The sequence below is a fragment of the Triticum dicoccoides genome, chromosome 5A (genome assembly GCF_002162155.2).
Source record: "Triticum dicoccoides isolate Atlit2015 ecotype Zavitan chromosome 5A, WEW_v2.0, whole genome shotgun sequence".
NCBI lineage: Eukaryota > Viridiplantae > Streptophyta > Magnoliopsida > Poales > Poaceae > Triticum > Triticum dicoccoides.
In genome coordinates this window covers 56,832,928-56,855,381 of record NC_041388.1, presented here as the reverse complement: position 1 = coordinate 56,855,381, position 22,454 = coordinate 56,832,928, and the positions used below count along the sequence as shown (strand labels likewise).

The 22,454-nt window shown below is 45.9% G+C and overlaps 1 pseudogene; it reads right to left on the bottom strand.

Moving 5' to 3' along the window:
• Positions 1-17,287: 17,287 nt before the first annotated feature.
• LOC119296978 lies at positions 17,288-20,136 on the bottom strand (annotated as a pseudogene).
• Positions 20,137-22,454: the final 2,318 nt, after the last annotated feature.

Here is a 22,454-nt window from a genome sequence, read left to right as displayed (position 1 = left end):
TAGCCACCATATATGCTAGTCGCTTGCTGCAGCTCCACATATTACCTTGCCTTACCTATTAAGCTTAAATAGTCTTGATCGTGAGGGTGCGAGATTGCTGAGTCCCTGTGGCTCATAGATTACTTCCAAACCAGATGCAGGGCCTGATGATTCCGCTCCAGATGGCGCGCTTGAGCTCAAGTGGGAGTTCGACGAGGACTCTCAACGATACTACGTGTCTTTCCCTGATGATCAGTAGTTGTGCCTAGTTGGGGTGATCGGGACCGTGTCGCATGTTGGGTTATCTTTTATTTTGGCGCCGTAGTCGGGCCATGAGTGTTTGAATGTTGTAATTCTATTTATGTACTTGATTGACGTGGCGAGTGTAAGCCAACTATGTATCTCCCCTTTTATTATCTATATTACATGGCATGTTGTGATGATTGCCTAACTTGCGACATTGCTTTCAATGCGGTTATGTCTCTAAGTCGTGCCTCGACACGTGGGAGCTATAGCCGCATCGAGGGCGTTACAATATGTCTGGTAGTATTCCTTTGCTTGTTCGAACGATTCAAATCTCTACCCAATGTACGGTGGCTGAGGTACCACGATCTCTGATTGCCCACCATCTTCATCCCCTTGTGCGTCATCGTCAGTTTCATCATTCACTTCGGTATCGGCGGCAGTTCCATCTAATTGAGTGTTGCCAGTGCTTGTGTTCAAAGGGGTGCTTGTCGCCATTGCTGGAATGATTGCCATTCCCGACTCTGACTCGAAATTGTTTGCGGCATGATTGTTTGCTGGCTGGTGGAACGCGTCTTCCATGCGCTCAGAGCTCCCCGCCGTAGATGTCCCCGCGCCGCTGTTCAGTGTAGTTGTAGGCCCTGTAATAGAAAAAACAGGTATGAGAGTAAGATTTTTGTTTGGATAACATGTGTATCGCAACGGATCACACCATCTTCGAGCGATTTGGCATGACATCATTTTAAACAACATGCCGTGAGTCTGCGCGTGGACATGTATGGCAGCTGTAGCTGTCCAGTCATGGCAGCTACTGTTCAACAAACATGGCAACTAATTGTTTTGTTTACAAATAACTACAAATAACAAATGTAGCGCTTTTTTTGTGGTTCAGATTTTTTCCTTACCTTGTTGTGCTGCATTTGACCATCTTGTGTGGTCTGTGACACCATAATGACGTGCTCCACCTACAATTTGTGAAGCTTGCCATGAGACGTTTGCCGGGTTACCACCAGCGTAATAACCTGCAAGCATAGTAGTGGTTGGTCAATTCATGGCAAATGCAGTTTTGTGCTAGCATGGCAACTGCAGTTTCCCCTGATGTGGTAACTGTAGTTTTACTGGCATGGTAACTGTAGTTGCGTCGGTATGGCAACCGCGGTTGTTCCTGTATGGCAACTGCAGTTGCCATGGCATGGCAAATGTAGTTGCACTAGCATGGCAACTACAGTTGTTCCTCCATGGCAACTACAGGTGTCCAGGGATGGCAACAACAGTTGTCCAGGGATGAGAAGTGTAGTTTTCAATTCATGGCAACTATAGATGTCCAGTCATGGCAATTGTAGTTGTCAACTATGCTCCTTCTGCTAATTGAGCATCCACAACTTCAGTTTTTTTATGGACTCACCTGTGTATGACGTCGATGGCAGGTACATGGGTGCTGCTTGATGCAACATGCTGCATGAAGGCTCTGCATTTTCACCCGTGATAACTCGTGAGTTCTTTTGCCAGTTTTTTTGCATGTTCATTTTTCATGTCCACATCAGTATGTGCTCTGTTTTTGTTTTGCATTACCTTGATTAGACATACTAGCTAGTTGAAGTTGGCTGCCCGTACATTTGTCAGTGTTAGCGCCTTATGACTGAACTTGTCACAGGGGCCCCCTATGAGTGTTTTGGTCATAAGAACCTGCGAAAATATGACAGTGTATGACATAAGTAGAATGTCATCTTCATCGTTGCGAAGATGGCAACTGATCTCTTCTTTTGTTATCACGCATCATACCTACGCCTGCATACTGTTCTAGTAGTGGCAGCAACGGCCCTGCAGAGATGAGTCGACTGTACTCTGATGCATCCCAAGGGGGCGTTTCTGGCCTTTGAGAACCCCAACATCAGCGCCATCTTCGTGATTCATTCTTTCCGTGTCTCGCTTCTTTCCGATGTGTTCTCAATCACTGGACGAACAAGAAGGCATCAACAATCCACAAGAATTGCATTCTTCTGCTGCTTGCACATAAAAGATAGGGATGGCAAGCAACAGGTCAAAATAGGTGGCAGCTACTGACAACGAAAGGTGGCAACTGTCGTTATACACAAGTGGCAATTAATTTTTCCCACCCCCTTCATTCCAAAAATTGTCCTTCCTGCCCTTTTTTAGAAATTCCTACTCATCCATTTCATACCCAACTACTTGCGTCAATTAAACTATGAACTTAAGTTAATGTCAAAGTAGTACATGGCAGATCTGGTGTAGTCTGCCTGGCAATTGCGAATATACACTGAACCATGCAGTATTCTACCCCTATAGCATGGACCCAGTACAAGATCGGGAGATTTTCAGCCTTAAGGATGAGAAGGATGAGATCGGGAGATTTCACCTGATTTTAGATGATCGTCTCTGGAGGGCTGGGTTGGAGTGGGGGGCTGGGGGTGGGGAGGGTTGGGGTGTGGTTTGCGGTGGGAGCGCCCTACGGATCTGCCCTGGTTGCCATGGCAACCAGAGATGGCCGGCAACGGAGGTCGGGGTTCGAGAGGTGGGGGACGATGGCGGCAGACGAAAGAGGGGATGGATCGGAGGCCGGGAACGGCTGGGTCGTGCAGGCAGCGGGTCGTCTGGCCCGGACGGGGCAGTGCGGGCGGGGTTGCCACACACCGAACGTGCGGGCCGTGCTTTTGTGCGCGCGTACGTGGTCGTGCGGGCCGGTTTCCGTCCATGTCACACGAGACGTGCGGGCGGGTTCCCGTCCATGCCACACGTGTGATAGTTATTCGGACCTAAAATGAAAAGAAAAGAAGGAAAATTAAAAAGTTTGAAGAAAACCCAAGATAAGAAACAAAAAATAGAAGAAATAAAATAAAAATAAGGAAACCGACAAAGAAACATAGAAAAGAGGTTTAAAAACAAAGAAAAACAAAAAAATCAAAGAAAAACTGTAAATAACAGAGTAAAAACAAAAAAAATGAAAAGAAAATATCGAATAAACCCGAGCAAAGGAACCTAGCAGCATTTGTAAAGAAAAAAAATGAAAGAAAAAGACAAAACTGGGTCGGCTTAATGGCTACATGTGGAGTAAAAGCTTTCACACGAGGACATCATATATCTTGCTTGATATAGTTCCGGCATATCCGTCGCGGGGCTCAATCACGCCACAAACCCTATTTGACTCTTAAGTCACCAAATACAAGGAAAAACCCGACAAAGAAAAAAAAAGTAAAATAAAAGACAAAACTGGGCCGGCCTAATGGCTACGTGTGGGTAAAAGCTTTCAGACGAGGGCATGATATATCTCACTATAAGCGAGATATAACTCCCGCACATCAGTTTTCAAAAAAAATAAAATCCCACACATCCCGTGTAGGGCTCGATCTCGCGCAAACCCTATTCATATGGTACTTTCTTCGTCTCAATTTTTTTTATACTATACTAATGTAAAAAGCCGTCTTACATTTTAAAACAGAAGGAATACGACAAAACTTAAAAGACAACAAGAGCTAGAGCAAAACACATGCCTAACTGCGCTGCATACAGTGAGCGTGTTTGGCACGGTGCGTAGCCAGCCTGTCCCGGGTTTTCTCGGCACACTACCAAGCACTCCCGGGACGAGCAATCCTGGCACTCCCAAAAGAGAGGTTGACCCTCAGGGAACCCACATCCTCGTCTCCACATCCAGCTCCAGCGTCCCGCCGAGCAGCTCCGAGTCCAGACGACGTCGCAGGTCATCGGTGAGAACCACGTCGGCGTTGGACACCACGGCGCTCATCTCCGTGGACGCCCACTCGTCGACGCAGAAGTCCGGCACGCGGGCCCATCCCAGCACCACGTTGCCGTACAGCACCGTGGTCGTGACGTTCTCCCTGCAGGTCTTGAAGCTCTGGCCGTTGTGGGCTCGGAGGGTAAGGCCGAACGCCGGGTGGATCACCGCCGGGCCGCCGCCGCCCTGCGGGACGAGACCACCCACGCCCGTGAGCTTGACGGAGAAACTCGGGCCATCGGGCGGAGAAGATGAATACCACCCGCAGACAATGAGAACAACAGTGATGGCCATGAAGCCAAGGAGGAGGCACGCATCACTTCTCATCGTCGGCGCTTCGGCACCGCCGCTAGCACCGTCCATGATGTACGTACGCTGCGCGCGCCGCAATCAGACGACGATCGATCTCGAGGTTAATTAAGCAAAACGCGCCACAGCTTGATCGCCTGGTATATATATTTATTGGGGGATGCCACTGCCAGATACACAAGGACGAGTTGGAATCGGGCCGTGCGCGGACACGATGAATATCTCCGGTGTCCAGATCAGAGGCAGTTTGTAATGCTTACGGCTGCTCTCCGGCCTCCGTCGGACTCTTTCCTCGTTGTATACATCACCGCCTCTAAGCTATGGAGATTCATCGTCTCCAGAGGTACCTAGCAAAAACAGATTTGCCTCGTGGCAAGACGTACCCATGGCCATAGATCGGAACGGTCTTCTCGCCACTTTGAGGGGCGACTCCGATGGCTTCTTCGACAACTGGAAGATTCTCGCCTTGTTCACCTTCCTCGCCCTCTTGGTCTTCGCCTCCGGTTGCATGCTAGCTCACGGCCTGCAGTTTGTTGGGAGGATCAAATTCTCCATGGAACCCGTCGCCTACACCGGGTTCGGGCCCGACTTCGCCGCCAATGCCACCACGCCGCCGTCGTTCAACGTCACTCTGCACGCCAAGAGCACGTATCGGCGCACATTCTGCTGGGGCGACGACAGCGGCGGGGGCGCCACCGTGGAAGTGGTCTACTCCGGCGTGGTTATTGCCAAGGCGGACGTCGCACCCTTCTGCGTGCCGGGGAAGGGGGACACCGTGATCGCCTCGACCGTCACCGCCGGGTGGCCGGCTCTGCCCAGAGATTTCCGCGAGCGCATCGAGAGTGACCGACGGCGCGGCGGAGTGGACGTGGAGGTGGACCTCAGCTTCGACTGGAATTGGGTGCGTTGCCGCGCCACTTTGGATGCAAAGCACGCCTCTCCTACCCCCTGCCAATATTTCAGTTTTATTCCACCAGTGAATTGAGCGGTATCATGTACACTATTCTTAGTTATGTTATACTAAAAGGATTATGGGCGCGTTTCGCTGCTGGTTGGTGTTGTTGGAATTTCATAAAAAAATATAATTTGATGTGTGCGGAGACAATGTAGTCTGTTTTCATTTTTGTAATATATGGTATTTTGATGGTTTGGTAATGCAAGCATGCCAGCTTCTTGCTTCAGTTTACTTTTGACAGAAAATTTATCATATGTGTCAACTGATTTGTCATCCTTGCACCACTAGAATTGCCATCAAAAACATTTGATTTGCCGTGTACTCGGACCTGACATCAGGTACTTATAATTTGTTTTTTTATGATAATGCAGTATTTTGGTGATCTCATTTTGAGGATATAATTATGTATTATCTGTAAATTAACCCACATTTGTGCAGGAAAGTTTCTTATAGTGATGACCACATGTATTATATAGGTGCTACGGTGTCGCATGTTGGCATTTTTTTTTACCTAAATAATAAGTGCCGCACGTGTAGCACAAAGTAATTTGGTCCTGACATTTTTTTTTCAATGACACACGAAGTCAGCCGGCTGCAAGGACATGAGACGGACACTCACAAGACACAACAGTCTTTGGAAGCTGAGGATCATAGCCACCTCGCTTCAAAAATCATAGAGCCAGCCCGGTGTCTTAAATCGGTCTTAAACGTTCGGGCTGGCAGAAAAAAAAAAGCCCACAGGGGTGCCTTATACCGGCCTCATACCCCGAGCTGTCTGACATCTCTCATATTCAGTCCAAATATAGGGCAAATATGAGGCGATTAAAAAGGTCGGGAAGGCCTTTAGTCTCCCATGAAAAAAAGCCGATCCCGGAATAAGGGTCTTAAGGTCGGGCACTGCACAGACCTTTTAATTGTGAGCTAACACAGCCCAGCCCAACATGGCGAAACACGCAACCCGTCCAACTTGTAATTGAAAGAAATATACCTTAGAGGCAATAATAAAGTTATTATTTATTTCCTTATATCATGATAAATGTTTATTATTCATGTTAGAATTGAATTAACCGGAAACATGATACTTGTGTGAATACATAAACAAACAAAGTGTCACTAGTATGTCTCTACTTGACTAGCTCGTTAATCGAAGATGATTATGTTTCCTAACCATAGACATGAGTTGTCATTTGATTAACGAGATCACATCATTAGAAGAATGATGTGATTGACATGACCCATTTCATTAGCTTAGCACCCGATCGTTTAGTATGTTGCTATTGCTTTTTTCATGACTTATACATGTTCCTATGACTATGAGATTATGCAACTCCCGTTTATCGGAGGAACACTTTGTGTGCTACCAAACGTCATAATGTAATTGGGTGATTATAAAGGTGCTCTACAGGGTCTCCAAAGGTACATGTTGGGTTGGCGTATTTTGAGATTAGGATTTGTCACTTCGATTGTCGAAGAGGTATTTCTGGGCCCTCTCGGTAATGCACATCACTTAAGCCTTGCAAGCAATGCAACTAATAAGTTAGTTGCAAGATGATGTATTATAGAACGAGCAAAGAGACTTGCCGGTAACGAGATTGAACTAGGTATTGAGATACCGACAATCGAATCTCGGGCAAGTAACATACCAATGACAAAGGGAACAAACGTATGTTGTTATGCGGTCTGACCGATAAAGATTTTCGTAGAATATGTAGGAGCCAATATGAGCATCCAGGTTCCGCTATTGGTTATTGACCGGAGACGTGTCTCGGTCATGTCTACATTGTTCTCGGACCCGTAGGGTCCGCACGCTTAACGTTACGATGACAGTTTCATTATGAGTTTATATATTTTGATGTACCGAAGGTTGTTCGGAGTCCCGGATGTGATCACGGACTTGACGAGGAGTCTCGAAATGGTCGAGACATAAAGATCGATATATTGGACGACTATATTTGGACACGGAAAGGTTCCGGGTAAGATTGAGACACTACCGGATCACCGGGAGGTTATCGGAACCCCCCGGGAGGTATATGCGCCCCCTCCTAAGCCCAATCCGAATTGGGAGGGGGGTCGGCCCCCTTTCCTTCCTCCCTCCTTCCTCTTCCTTCGCTCTCCTACTCCTAAGAGGAAAAAGGGGAGGCCTACTCCCTATGGGAGTTGGACTCCCCCTTAGGGCACACCACCCTCCTTGGCCGGCCCCCTCCTCCACTCCTTTATATACGGGGACAAGAGGGCACCCCATGGACACAACAATTGATCATTGATCTCTTAGCCATGTGCGGTGCCCCCCCTCCACCATAATCCTCGATAATATTGTAGCGGTGCTTAGGCGAAGCCTTACGACGGTAGAACATCAAGATTGTCACCACGCCGTCGTGCTGACAGAACTCATCCCCGACACTTTGCTAGATCGGAGTCCGGGGATTGTCATCGAGCTGAACGTGTGTTAGAACTCGGAGATGCCGTAGTTTCGGTGCTTGATCGGTCGGGCCGTGAAGACGTCGACTACATCAACCGCGTTGTGCTAACGCTTCCGCTTCCGGTCTACGAGGGTACGTAGACAACACTCTTCCCTCTCGTTGCTATGCATCATCATGATCTTGCGTGTGCGTAGGAATTTTTTTAAAATTACTACGTTTCCCAACAGTAATTAGGTCTTTTCTACAATTTTTTTTATTTTTAGACTTTTCTTTAATTTTTTAGTTTTTCCTTGTATTTTCTTATTCTTTATATTTCTATTTTATTAATTTGTTTTATTTTCTGAATTTGTAAAAACAAAAGGCACGGAAGGCAGACAAGCAACCCGGGACGACTCACGGTCATGCCATGCCAGGCCAACATTTATAATGGAGCTCCTATTGACCGCATTTTGCGACAAATACACGCTCCATCACACAGGGTGCGTCGGACTAGGCCAACCCATTGCGGTGTGACATGAATGCGAGGGTGAAAATTGCAAAGCCGATAGTGCGCGATTGTTGGGAATCAAACCCATGACTGCCTACTCATGCGCGCTCGCTGCTAGCCACTACGACCAAAGAACTTTGGCAGCGAATATACAATGCAACTCTTGAAGAACTAATGGCAGTATCAGACTTAACACCATTTCAAAATGTCTTGAACAATTTTCCAAAATTTGAATAGTTTTTTGAACTTACCAAGAATTTTCTGAAATCCCGAAAAAATATTGAAACTCTTGAACTTTTTGTGAAAACATAAACATTTTTTGAATTTGTGAATAGAATTTGAAAACATGAACAATTTTTTAAAGCACAATCTTGCTTGAATTTTCAGAACAATTTTTGAATTGGGAACAATTTTGAAAATCCCAAACAAATTTGGAAATGAGAGCATTTCTCGAATACGTGAACAAAAATTTGAAAACTGAACATTTGAAATGTTCATATAATTTTTGCAAAACACGAACAAAATTTGAAAAATCTGAACATTTTTTAGAGAACCAATTTTTTTATGACTTTGAACTTTTTTTCAACTTTGATTTTTTTTTTAAAAAAAAAGAGAAGAAGAAAAAAAGACCGAAAAAACAAAAAAGAGGAAAACGAAAACAGATAAAAAAAAACTTAAAAAGAAAAGAAGAAGGAAGAACTAAAAACAAAAACCAGTCAGAAACCTCCTGTAAGGTTCTCAAAACCTAGTAGGAAGCATCCAAAAGGTTCCCAAAAACATAAAAAATGATTGCACGAAGAGAAGCTAACTGTACCGGGCCATGTACCATCAAGGGTGTGCAATACATCGACTATTTGCCGCAACCTGGGAGTTTTAACATTTTTTCGTAGATTCATTTATTCAAAATGTTAAACCATGCGTCCAAATACCGAATCATTTTCACCGTTAATTTTTTCGTGTCGAGATCTTTCGAAACTAGATCCCATATTAATAGGTTTCGACGAACTTTTTCGCAAAAAAGATCCAAAAGAAAAAAAAAACTCAAGCTGGAAGCATGTTTTTTTTAAAAGACCCCTCTTCTGAGAGGCACAATGTTCTCACGGAAGCAAATATGTGCCTCCACGGCGAGCAAATATGTGCTTCTTGAGGAAGCAATTTTTTTCCCTTTCTAAGAGGTAGAACTATGCCAAATATGTGCCTCCACGAGAAGCAAATTTGTGCCTCATGTGAAAGCAAAGAAAAACATTTTTTTTTCTTTTTCTGAAAGGTACAGTTGTCCTCTCACGGAAGCAAATCCGTGCCTCTCATGGAAGCAAAAAAAATGCATTTTTTCATTTTTTCGAGAGGCAAATATGTGTCTTTCGTGGAAGAAACAAAACATGTTTTTTTTCTTTTCCTCACGGAAGCAAATCTGTGCCTCCCGTGAAAGCAAAAAAATGCACTTTTTCGCACAAGATTTTTTTCAAATTTTTTCTCTCCAAAACCTAGAGTAATAGGGTGAAACTTGATAAGCCAAAAAATCCAAAAAAAACATTAAAAACCCAAAAACACGTACATAAAAAAATAAAATCCTGAGGCAGTACCGAGCATGCGACACATGGTGGCGCGCCTCTGCCAACCAAAGTGACCCTTGCGGGCAGTGTACCTCTAATCTAGCGGACCCACTATGTGACACTCTGTGCGTCAAGTTGTTGCCGTTTCGTACAGGGGGGACTTCGATTGGGCCGGTCCACGAAGACAACAACACATATCAAACGCGCACTATAGCTAAAAAAAGTATGCGCTAGCGCGGAACCAAACCAACGATCCTCAGCTATGGACGACGTGTTACTGCCAACCGAGCTAGCCATTGTAGCTGATTTAACAACCAGCATCAAACTTAAAGAACAAAGAAGCTGTGCAGATCCGAATTAGTTTGGAAATTTCGGAAGCAATATTTTTTTAAAAATGGAATGTTCTGTGAAACGCAAGCACTTACCAAATTAGTGAACAAATTTTAAAAAACTATTATTTTTCGAAACATAAGAATATTTTTTTGAAAATCCTGAGCAATTGTTTTGAAACCAGAACATTTTTACAAATTTCAAAAAAATTGAAAACGTGAACATATTTTGAAATTGCTGAACAAATTTTCGAACCACGATTTGTGAACAATTTTTAAAACTGGAATTTTTTTGAAACTCCTGAAAAAATGAAAACATGAACAATTTTTTAAAACAGGAACTTTTTCTAAAAATTGTGAAACAATTTGAACAAAAACATTCTGAACAAATTTTGTAAAACCTAGAACATTTTTTGAAATGCCCAATTTTTTTTGAAAAATGCAAACATTTTTTGAATTTTGGATAAGTTTTTTAAACACGAACATTTTTTGAAATATGGAAAAAAATTTAGAAACACAAACAAATTTTGAACTTTCTGAACAATTTTCTAAAGAAACAAAAAAACGAAAAAACAAACGTAAAACAGAAAAGAAAGAAGAAAAAGAAACAGAAAAGGAAAGAAAACAAAAACAAAAAACAAAAACCGGAAAAACCCAAAGAAGAAACAGGTAATACGGTTGAAAAGGAAAAAACGGTTCAGGAAACCTTCTACAGGGTTCCCAAAACCGGATGGCTAGCTCTGGTTTAATGGGCCAGCCCATTGCTAGCGATTGTATTCCCTGTGCGTTCTGTCGACATTTTGACGCAATGAGCGGCGTGTAGGGTTTTCCTAATCTAGTTGCTCCATTGTCTAAAAAAATTATAGGTGCCGTGCTTGAAAGGGCCGTGGTCAGGCCTTGGGGCCGTGCTTAAAAGGGCCGTGGCGTGCCGTGCTGGCTGGGAATGGATTTTTGCTCTGAAGAATGCTCTCTCGCATGAACGTTTTGTATGTATGACGGTTACGTTGTGGGCAGTGTGGGCAGCTAGAAGGAAAGCTATATATGAGGATATATTCCAGAGTCCGCATGCAACACACACATTCATTAACTTGTTCTTGAGCGATCTTTAAGTGATCAAGAACGTGACCAATACTGTTGTGCAGGCCAGAACGGAGCGACCAACTCATTGGTTACAGCCGCCGTTGGGCACATCTAAAATTAATGTTGATGCAGCCTGCATGGAGAGTTCAAGTGTTGGTGCGGTAGCAGCGGTGTGCAGAAGCGGGGAGGGTCTTTCTCGGTGCGTCCACTGTCGTGTTCAAGGGCATCTCTGACCCTACGACACTGGAAGCAATGGGAGTCAGGGAATCGATGGCACTAGCAGAGGATCTCCAGTTACAAGCGATTCATGTGGCGACGGATTGCATGGAAGTGGTGAATGATATCAAGCAGAAGAGTAACCCGGTCTATGGGGCCATTATACATGAGATCATAGAGTACTCTAGTAGCTTTAATTCTTGCACTTTTGTTCATGAGTTTAGAAGCTCGAATGTCGAGGCTCACAATCTAGCGAAGCATGCTTTGGGACTGGGGTTTGGTCGTCATGTCTGGTTAGGCCACCCCGGTGATCTTACTTTCGTTCCTGTAAAAATTGTGACAGTCTAATAAAAGCTTCGCTTGATTGTCTCAAAAAAAAATGTGGTCACGTTCGTGGGAACCGTCGTTGTGAGAGACAGAGGGGACTCGGCAGAGGAGGGCGATTCAGGGCTCGCCGCCGCCACGAACAGAGTGAGAGAGAGAGACACAAAGGCGATGGCAATAGCGACGGCGGGCGAACACCTTTTCCATGATTCCACCCCTCTCTCGCAGCGCAAACCCTATCGGCGGCGGCGGTGGATGGTGATAGGCAGGAGACAGAGACGGTTCATGGCGCGGCGATGAGCTTTGGCCGACCTCGAGTGGATATCGGTCCTAAGAAGCTGAAGAGAGCAGGTTCCATCTGATCACATTCACCTCCTCCCATTTCGTTCTTCTTGCTTTGTCTTTGTTGTAGTACGAGCGTATATTTCCAGCATTACACGTCGTTTGTGATCGCTAGTCGATCTTGAGCCACATGCGAAGAGTACTAATTCAGCTGCACATATTCCTTGGCCTATGTGAATGCCTATTGCTTTAGCTAACCCATTGCCTCCAGTTTGTGGATCATGTTGCTCACTTAATTTTTCCTCACCATTGCCACACAGAGCCTAATTAGATTTACTCCCTCCGTTCCGAATTACTTGTCTTGGATTTGTCTAATACGGATGTACTCTAGATACATCCGTATCTAGACAAATCCAAAACAAGTAATTCGGAATAGAGGGAGTACATCTTTGTGGCACGGACATATGCATAAGATTAGTCAGTTTCAGCTCACTGTTTACATTCACATATGAAACATATATGAATTTTACTTTGCCGCCTAGAATTATCCAGATGAAACACGCCGTGTACCAAGGGGGAAAGCCAATTCTTCCGGCAAAGAGTAGCAAGGATGAGTACAACAAATTAACTGGAAACAATCAGCACATACTGTGTATGACAGCAGAATACTAGTACAGGCTTCAGGCTTGTACATTACTCCTCTGCAGATGTCATGACCCGGGTGAGAAGGGGATCGAGACGAGAAGGGAGATAGGCGAGGAGCAGCAGGTTAGGTGAGAGTGATCTTGGAGAAGGGGAAAGGAAAACTAGTTGATATTTCCATCGCTGCCTCACACACTGTCATCCTACAATTTGTAGCGGCCCACCTTGGCTAGCCAGCCCTGGCCTTGGGCCCAACACATTACACGGCCTTCGGCCCAACACACACCACTCTCTTTCTGTTGCCGTTCGGTTAAACACAGTTAACTGAACTGCACTTTCAGTCCACTGCATATATGTCATCTGCAGTCGTGACATTGTCCCTCCTTTTGGTTCATAGGATAGGGTTATTTTAGAAATAGGAATTTTGTAGGAAATGAGATGACATGTATCTCAAATCCTATGAGTAGGAATAGGAAACGAGATGTCATTTGGTTGACACCAAAGGAATTTTTTCATTGAGTCTAGGCTTATTTTTATTTTCCTATAAAATGTGGAGGATAGAAACCAATCCTATGTACGAATAGAAATCCATTCCTATGAACCAAAGGGCTCTAAAGGAAAAAATCCTATAAGAATCCTTTCCTCTAGAATTCCTATGAAATTCCTTCAAACCAAAGGAGACAAGACTTAATCTGAAGTTGATATCATCCTTCTGCGTTGGCTCTAGATTAATATTAATTCCATGATCGTACTGACGGCGCGGGGGCATGATTGTTGGTTCAGTAAACACGTCCTGGTATTCAGACAAGACTTCCTGAATATTTGGTGGGACGGTTGCAGCTTGTGTTTCATCAGTCTTCTCAATGGTAACCAAAGCTAAAGTCCAAATATCATTTGCTACCTCCATGCGATGTAACTCGTATGCATCCACTTCAGGGATGAGAGGCATGTCTGTTGTTTTGACTCCTTGCAACAGAATTGATTTGCCCGCGGTGTCGAACTGACAGTGACACAACATTGGGCTCTGAGCTGAAAGCCAGTCGATGCCTAGAACACCATCGTACGCACTCGGTGGCAGCACGCGAAGATCGGTGTGGAAGGTGTGGCCGGGCACTTGCCATGTCAATTGGTGCACAATCTTGTTGCAGAGGAGTCGTTGTCCATTGGCCATGTGAACTGAAACCGGGGATAGTTTGTTAGTTTGTGCAGAAAGCCGGGAGGCAAAGGACTCACTGATGAAACTGTGAGAGCTTCTCGAGTCGACCAGCAGTAGCATGATCTGATCGCCCACTGTGCCCGCAGGCGAATGGTGGAAGGGCCTTCCTCGCCGGAAACTGCATGTTGACTTAGAGAGCAACATTCAGGTTCGTGCGGAGCTGGTGCATCCAGAAGCTGCAATGTGTGCATTGTGTCGTCAGACATAGTGTCACCGAATTCACCCACCTCGATCATCAGGATCTGTCCCGTGCGCTTGCACTGGTGCTCGCGGGAGTATTTGTCACCCTAGCGGAAACACGGGCCGTTGGCTCTCCGGAACTCCCACAATTGCCGCTTTCTGGCAAAGTCATCGGCCGCCGGGCGCGGGGCTGTTGCTGCGCGTCCTGGAACGGGGGCTGCTGCCATTGGGGGGCGGCGGTGGACGACCCACTGATACGATCCGATGGCGTGGGCGCGTTGTTTCTCCAGCCCCTCTTCCTGGATTCGTGCGAACATTGCGGCTCACGTGATGCTGGAAGGAGCCTGTAAGCGCACGCCGAGCCGTAGCTCGTCCTTGAGAAACTGGGAGATGACAAACTAGGTGCTCAAGGTTGGATCCAAGGACAGAAGATGGTACATCAGTGTCTCGAATTGCTGACGATATTCCTGCACACTCCATGTCTGGCGCAACTGAACCAATTGGTGCATCTGTGCCTCAAGCTCTTCTGGCCCGAATTCCTCCCCGACAGCCGCGTGGAACACTATCCAGGACAGCCCTGGATGTTTCTGACGGTGTGCCTGCAGCCACATCGCTGCCAGTTTGTCCATCTATAGAGAGGCCGTGGTGACCCAGCTGTGTGGTGGCACACGGTACAAATCGAAGTATGACATGCACCGCTCGAGCCAGATGCGTGGAGCATCGCCGTCGAACCGCGGGAAGTCGTGCTTGGGCGGCTTGGTGTACAGATTGGTCCCGCGATCCCGATCAGTGGCCGTGGGCGATGGCTGGAGCAGCAGAGGCGGGCCGTGGATGACGAGCCGCGCGGACGGCAGCTGGGCTGCCCCATTCGTGTAGAGGGGTAGTGGCGCGGGGTGGGTTGGCAGGGGAGGTGGCGGTGGCGATGGTGCGGGCGTGGAGGAGCCCGCCATCGTCGGAATGGCCGATGGTGACTTGGCAGCGGTGTTGTGCGAGGCGGTGGGGTCGACCGTTGGCGCGGTCTTGCGGGCCTCATCCACATCTGCTTGAGTGAGGTCGATCTGCTTCGAATGTTTGAGCTTGGTGGAGGCCTGCTCGTTGTAGGAGAGCTACGCTTGATGTCGTTCGTCGGCTATCTTCTGGTTCGCATCGAGGCGGCGGATGACCGTCTCGAGAAAGTTCTGCAACTTATCGATGGTCTCCGCCATCGCGTCGAGGACGCGGCGGGTCTGCACCGAGGGTTTGGACGGCGTCGTGGTCTCGCTCCAAATCAACCGAACCCCGAGCAGGATTTCAGGCGAGCTCACTGGAGCGGCTCGCACCTGACTCGGTGGATTTTACCGGCGATCGAGAGGGTATGAGATCAGCGGCAGCGATGAGGTGGTGGGAAATAAATTCTAGGCTCTGATTACCAAATTGTCATGACCCGGGTGAGAGGGGGATCGAGAAGGGAGATAGGCGAGGAGCAGCAGGTTAGGTGAGCGCAAGCTTTGAGAAGGGGAAAGGGAAACTAGTTGATATTTCCATCGCTGCCTCACACACTGGTCATCGTACAATTTGTAGCTGCCCACCTAGGCTAGCCAACCTTGGCCTTGGGCCCAACACATTACACGGCCTTTGGCCCAACACACACCACTCTCTTTCTGTTGCGGTTCAGTTAAATGCAGTATTGACAGAACCAACAACGCTGAGTGCACGAATTTTGAAGGCCTCATATTTCCCCGAGACATCCATTCTGGAGGCAGAGCTTGGAAGTCGGCCCTCGCAAATCTGGCGAGCTATCTTGGACGGGAGGGACATGCTAAATCTGGGTATAGTCCGGCGAATTGGCAATGGGCAAACTACTGAAGTCTGGACACAGAACTGGATTCCAAGATCAGGAATGATGAGACCGGTGTCGCCGTTAATACAGAATCCGCCGCGCCTAGTGGCGGATTATATCAATGCCCAGGAGGCCACTTGGAATGAACAACTGGTTCGGACTGTCTTTTTGCCTGTTCATACAGAAGGAATATTATCTATACCTCTATGCACACGCAACATGGAAGATTTCTGGGCATGGAGTGGTGAGAAGAAGGGTAATTTTTCTGTAAAATCTGCCTATAGACTGATTGTACAAGCAAGGCTAGAGGGAGAGCATGGAAGTGGTGATAACGCATCAGCATCGGGCAACACGGGTAGCGACTGGACTAAGTTATGGAAGACGAATGTGCCATCGAAGGTGAAGTTGTTTTTATGGCGTTTTGCACGCAGCTCTATCCCAACAGCGGAGCTACTCCACCATAGAAACATGTCGACTACTTCTACATGTGTGTTTTGCGGTGCCAGAGATTCATGGAGACATGCTTTGCTTGAGTGCGCGATGGCAAGCAGCGTGTGGGCGATATCTGACGATTCTCTTGTTGAACAGATGAGCCAGCATGATGGTGAGGATGCAAGGGAATGGATTTTTGCTCTGAAGAATACTCTCTCGCATGAACATTTTGTACGTATGACGGTTACCTTGTGGGCAGTGTGGGCAGCTAGAAGGAAAGCTATATATGAGGATATATTCCAGAGTCCGCATGCAACACACACATTCATTAACTCGTTCCTGAGCGATCTTCAAGTGATCAAGAACGTGTCTAATACTGTTGTGCAGGCCAGAACGGCGCGACCAACTCATTGGTTACAGCCGCCGTGGGGTACATCTAAAATTAATGTAGATGCAGCCTGCATGGAGAGTTCAAGTGTTGGTGCGGTTGCAGCGGTGTGCAGAAGCAGGGAGGGTATTTTTCTCGGTGCGTCCACTGTCGTGTTCAAGGGCATCTCTGACCCTACGACACTGGAAGCAATGGGAGTCAGGGAATCGATGGCACTAGCAGAGGATCTTCAGTTACAAGCGATTCATGTGGCGACGGATTGCATGGAAGTGGTGAACGATATCAAGCAGAAGAGTAACCCGGTCTATGGGGTCATAATACATGAGATCATAGAGTACTCTAGTACCTTTAATTCTTGCACTTTTGTTCATGAGTTTAGGAACTCGAATGTCGAGGCTCACAATCTAGCGAAGCATGCTTTGGGACTGGGGTTTGGTCGTCATGTCTGGTTAGGCCACCCCGGTGATCTTACTTTTGTCCCTGTAAACATTCTGATGGTCTAATAAAAGCTTCGCTTGATTGTCTAAAAAAAAGTTAAATGCAGTTAACTGAACTACACTTTCAATCCGCTGCAGATATGTCATCTGCAGTCGTGACAACAGACTTGACTAATTCAAGACATAGTGAATCAGACATCCTTCTCTTTTCCAAAGTACTAATATACCATTGCATATCTAATATGTCAAGGCAAATCATGATCAACCGTTGGCACAACTCTAGCAACGCGTTGATTGTTCTGGTACACATACTTGTTGGCCCAGTACAGGTAGTTGAGGAAGCCGAGTAATCCGATAACAGCCACAACCCAGTAGAACAGGTCAAGATGACTAGTGTTCAAGCTTGCACCCTTGAGCCAGCCTACCCGGTGACCATGCCTTGTGCCCTGTTCACAGCATCCACCAGGAATGTGGCCATCAACGACGCGAGCCCCAGATCACACCAGAACAACGCCGTGGCTATCGACTTCATGCCCCGTGGCGCCTCACTGTTGAAGAACTCGAGTAGCCCGGTGAACGACGTCACGTCCGACACGCCGAGCAGGAAGAACTGAGGTGCGAGCCAGAAAAGGGACATCTGCACCTCAGCCCGCTTCCTCTTTTTCTCGACAACCGCTGCGATGACGCAGGCAAGTATCATGGAGGCAAAGCCTATGCCGATGCGCTGCAAGTGGGTGATGCCGCCTCTGTAGCCCGTGCGCCTTCGCAGGAATGGCACGATGAACTGGTCATAGACCGCAAGCATCAACATCTGGAATGTGATGGGGATGACGAAGAGTGTCGCCGGGGAAACGTGGATCTTGCCGAGCCTCGTGTTGGTCAAGCCACCTTGCTGCACCGTGAGCGTGAAGAGGATGATGCTCGATATGTATCCAATCATGGAGCTGATGAAGATGGGAAGCATGCGGAGCACAATCTTGGTTTCCTCCACCTTGGTCACGCTGCAGACCAACCAGTCCCCCTTTTCACCACGGTTGATGCAAGCTTTATCGAGAAATATGGCACCATGCATCATCACAGAGTTAGGGAATGGATTCTCAAAACACTATGGGGTACGCTACTCTCTATGGCGACTTGATAAGTGCAAGTAATTAAAAACATGGTTCGATTCACCGAGTCTTACTTCAGACTATTTGTTTGAGAGAGCGAGCCATTGTAACCTGTCCCCACCTCGGTACTGCTTTCATGTGCTTCTTCTAGCCCCTCACCAACTTCAATCTTCCTGTTTCGGAAGGCAACCACAAGAACCTGGGAGAAGCAAAATTGAAGTCAACACAAGCAACATACTATTATGTTTTGAGCTAGGAAGTAGCTTGTACCACCTGCAGTATTCGAGTCAGAGGACTTCCTTGTGGTACTTGGTTGCGGTAGAAAGGGAGACCAGCAGCAACTACGAGCAATCCGAGCAGAACTATGACGGCACACAACCCTAGTGCGATATCCCACCCTTTGTAGTCCTGGAGCCACACTATGAGAATCTGCCCTACGAAACCTCCAAAAGAGATTCCGAAGGTATACCAGTTAAAGAAGCTGGACTGCTGGCGGGACTCTTTGGGATCTTCATGGTCAAATTGGTCTGCTCCAAGGGACGGCAAGCAAGATCGTATACACCCATCACCAAATGCACTCAGATACAAGCCTACGTACAATAAGGCAGCGTTCTTGCCCTGGACCTCTTTGCAATTGTTTGGCTCTGCTTCAATATTGCAAGGGGGTGGGTGGAGGGAGGGTAGGTAGGCTTGCAGTGCGAGCAGTCCGTATCCCTGCACAAATTAATGCATGCTCGATCAATTATGCTACAATAACATTACATTTCTTAGTTCCCTACTTGAATACGGATTAATGTTGGCATGAAGGAAGTCCTCGTTTATCGGCGCTAATAAGTGGGTTTCATTGTCAAGGATACGCCAAAGTATGTACTGTATCTTTCGCACCAATTGAGTTATATGAAAACATGACAAGTTATAAGGCAGTTTTAAGTTTCAGCATACCGCAGGTATGCTAAAGGCACATTGCTGTTTTTGTAAGGTATATTTATACTCCACTCTCACCATGCCGCTTACAATTTCGTACACCCAAAATTGATTATGGCTTATGGTTTGTGTCGATTATAGTACATGCCAGGCTAAATGGTTGGATGACATTTCCTCTTCTTCTTTTCAAACAATTGTTCTCACTGATTTTGTTAATGAAATCAGGTCTCTATTTTGCTTTTTCAAAAAGTAAATGTATCCCAAGTTCCCAAACAAATTTCAGCTTTGGAAATTTACATCAGAATTGCGGACAGCACTTCCTTCAAATTTGGTGAGGCCACATCAAAATGAAGAAAATTACAATAATAAAACAAATCAAATCTATGATACTATGTTAGTCATTTTTAGCACTTATCAGAGTATAATTTTAAGATACTAGGATTTCATATTCACTTCTTTCTACTGATAAAGCCGCATATGTTTAACATGATTCATAAAGAAACGCATGTTTTATTGCCGTCTCTGTTATCGGCTGGTTCTAGTTAAACAAAGAATAACTCCTTTGAGTCAATAGAAAAATAGAAATCATGTAGATAACTGAAGAGATGAAGATGTATATCACCAGAAACATAAATGGACCAATGAGGAGCATAGTTTTGGCGCGAGTGATGTAGGAGTCAGAGAGGAAAGCTCCGATCATTGCAAACCCGGATGTGGCGCCAAAGAAATTAGCAGCTGTAGTCACCGAGCCCGAAACCCCCATATGCATTGTTCCGTGGAGATAAGTAACCATATTCAGCACGTTTGGGACAATAACCACGTTTGTTACCACAGTCAGAACTGCAAATGGGAAACAACGCACAAAAGTGATTCAATGTCTTAAACTCAGAAGCTTACAATGAGATATTGTATGTGCAAGCATGTGTAAACATGTATGCAAATAAGGACTCGGCCTGTATAGTGACTTAATTACCATACAAAAACCATGCTGCTCTGACTCCACCGTGCACCTCTTTGTTGATGGTTTTTCCCCTCCAATTCACAAAGACTCCAACTGCCATGGCGCTTCTTCTTCGTCCTTCTGACTTGCTACTGCTTGTCTGCCTGCCTCTTGCATGCCTCAACATAAGAGGGGTATAAATAGAAGGTGGATATTCATATTCAGAGGATTGATAGCATCAGCAGGACCAATCAAAGATTCTGTCCTATTTTATTCCCATCATTACCGACAACCAACATTTATTTGAATTACATTGCTTCTACTTGCTATTTTCTACCAAGTAAAATTTCGACGGTACAAAACGGATATACTAACATTGAAGTAGAAAAGGAGGTACATGTGACTAAAAAACCACAACTACCAACAACGCCAATTTGCTATCAATGTGTCATCATCCTGAGAGCAACATTTTGCAAGTTAGCTCATAATCCATCAATTTTTTCGAGCACAAGTTCTTTTTTATTGTAGTGCACTTTGACTGATTCATGAAGTGGGATCCTACATCTGGGACAAACATGATAAGAACGTATACCAGAACTTAGAATTACAACAAAACAAATTGTTAGAAGAAGACGCCAAACCTACAATGACAAACAAAACAAACAAAACTGCAGGCAGCTGGAAAAGACAAATAACTAGGCGGAGACAGTGAGGGAGGGGCCGAGCCTGATTTGTATGGCTTCGACGCCGTGGCTGCGGCCGACCTGGAAGCAAAGAAGGCCTTAGTCTCTGCGACCATGATGCTGCTGAACCGCGTCGCGAAGCCGAACAAGATGCCTGCCTTCTCATTGGATGACGAGGCGGTCCTCACGCCGGCGCCGATCTATTCTGGCTCCCCGCCCGGTGCTCCTCCTTCCTCCTCGTATCCCTGCTTGAGGCAATAAAATGGGCATTAACCACCCGGCCTTGTACAATGGGAGGTGCTTAGAGAGGTGTTTAGAAAAATAAACTGAGTTTTCCTGAAGCACCGGTGCCTATTTCTACAGGAGAGACACTTAGTTAAGCGTCTATCCTGTATAAATAAGCACCGGTGCTTAAGGAAAGTCTGGTTTATTTCTCTAAGCACCTTCCCTAAGCATCTTCCATTGTACAAGGCCTAAGTACCTAAGCTTGTTAGGTCTATTGGACAGTGTGCAATCAAAATCATGTGATGGTTTTCTAATCCAATAGATTGGATACAACACAAAGACTTATATTTCAGGTTCGAAAGAAGAATCAAATATGAGAGGTTATCTGAACCTACATTTGAATCACGCCACTGTTGGTCCACTGCCTCCTCATGATAACACCATCAACCATTAGGTTGGTTTCCAACCATCAGTATGTTCACCCTTGAGAAGTCCAGGCTAGGGTGCTACAATTAGGATCCATATGAGATAGACCAATAACTATTTTTCTTCATGTAATTGGAGGTATTCCCCTACCATAACAACAGGTGGATGCAGCCGCTCAACCTGGGTGGGGAGCATACAAAATATGCAAAATAGGGAGATTAGAAGATGACAATTTCTTTAATAGTTTATAATACAGACAGTGTCACAGTATTTTATAGATGGTTGCTCACATATCTAAATGCCGCATATCTTGATTCATGCCTAGCAAAAATTCCTTTCAATATTCTCTAGAACCAGGAACAATAAGTGCATTGTGAATGGCAAGGAGAACTGAACCTAGGTACAATCTATCACACACAATAAGGTGCGGGGGAAGGGCGATCGCTGGGGCATGCTACGTGGATTTCACTGTGCTCATTGAAAGATTGGATGAAGCGTGTGCCTCTGGCAGGGACGCGTTGCATGTTATATAGGCAAAGAGATTTACAAGATCCTGGCAGTTCGGTTGTGTTGGATTGATCCTCAAGAAAAGGCTAAAGAGATGAGGATAAATCCTAACAACCACAACTACCTGATTACAATACGCACGCAATATGCTAACCTACCGGGCATATATATGGTTTATAATCACACCGTATATACATGTTACAATATATTCTAACCCGCCCCCTCAATCACAACTTCACCAAGTTGAGATTGCTCTTAAAATCTTCCAATTTTCGCCATGACAAGGCTTTGGTAAACCTATCAGCAACTTGATCACCTGTGGGTATAAAACGAATATCCAATAGCTTGCTAGCTACTCTCTCTCGAACAAAATGATAGTCAACTTCTATATGTTTAGTTCTTGCATGGAACACTGGATTTGCTGACAGATATGTGGCACCAATGTTGTCACACCAAAGACGAGCAACTGGTGAATGAGCAACTCCAAGTTCACGCAGAAGAGTTTGGACCCAAATAATCTCAGCAGTTGCATTAGAAGGACTTGTATTCTGCCTCAGTACTTGATCTTGAAACAGTAGCTTGCTTACGTGCACTCTAA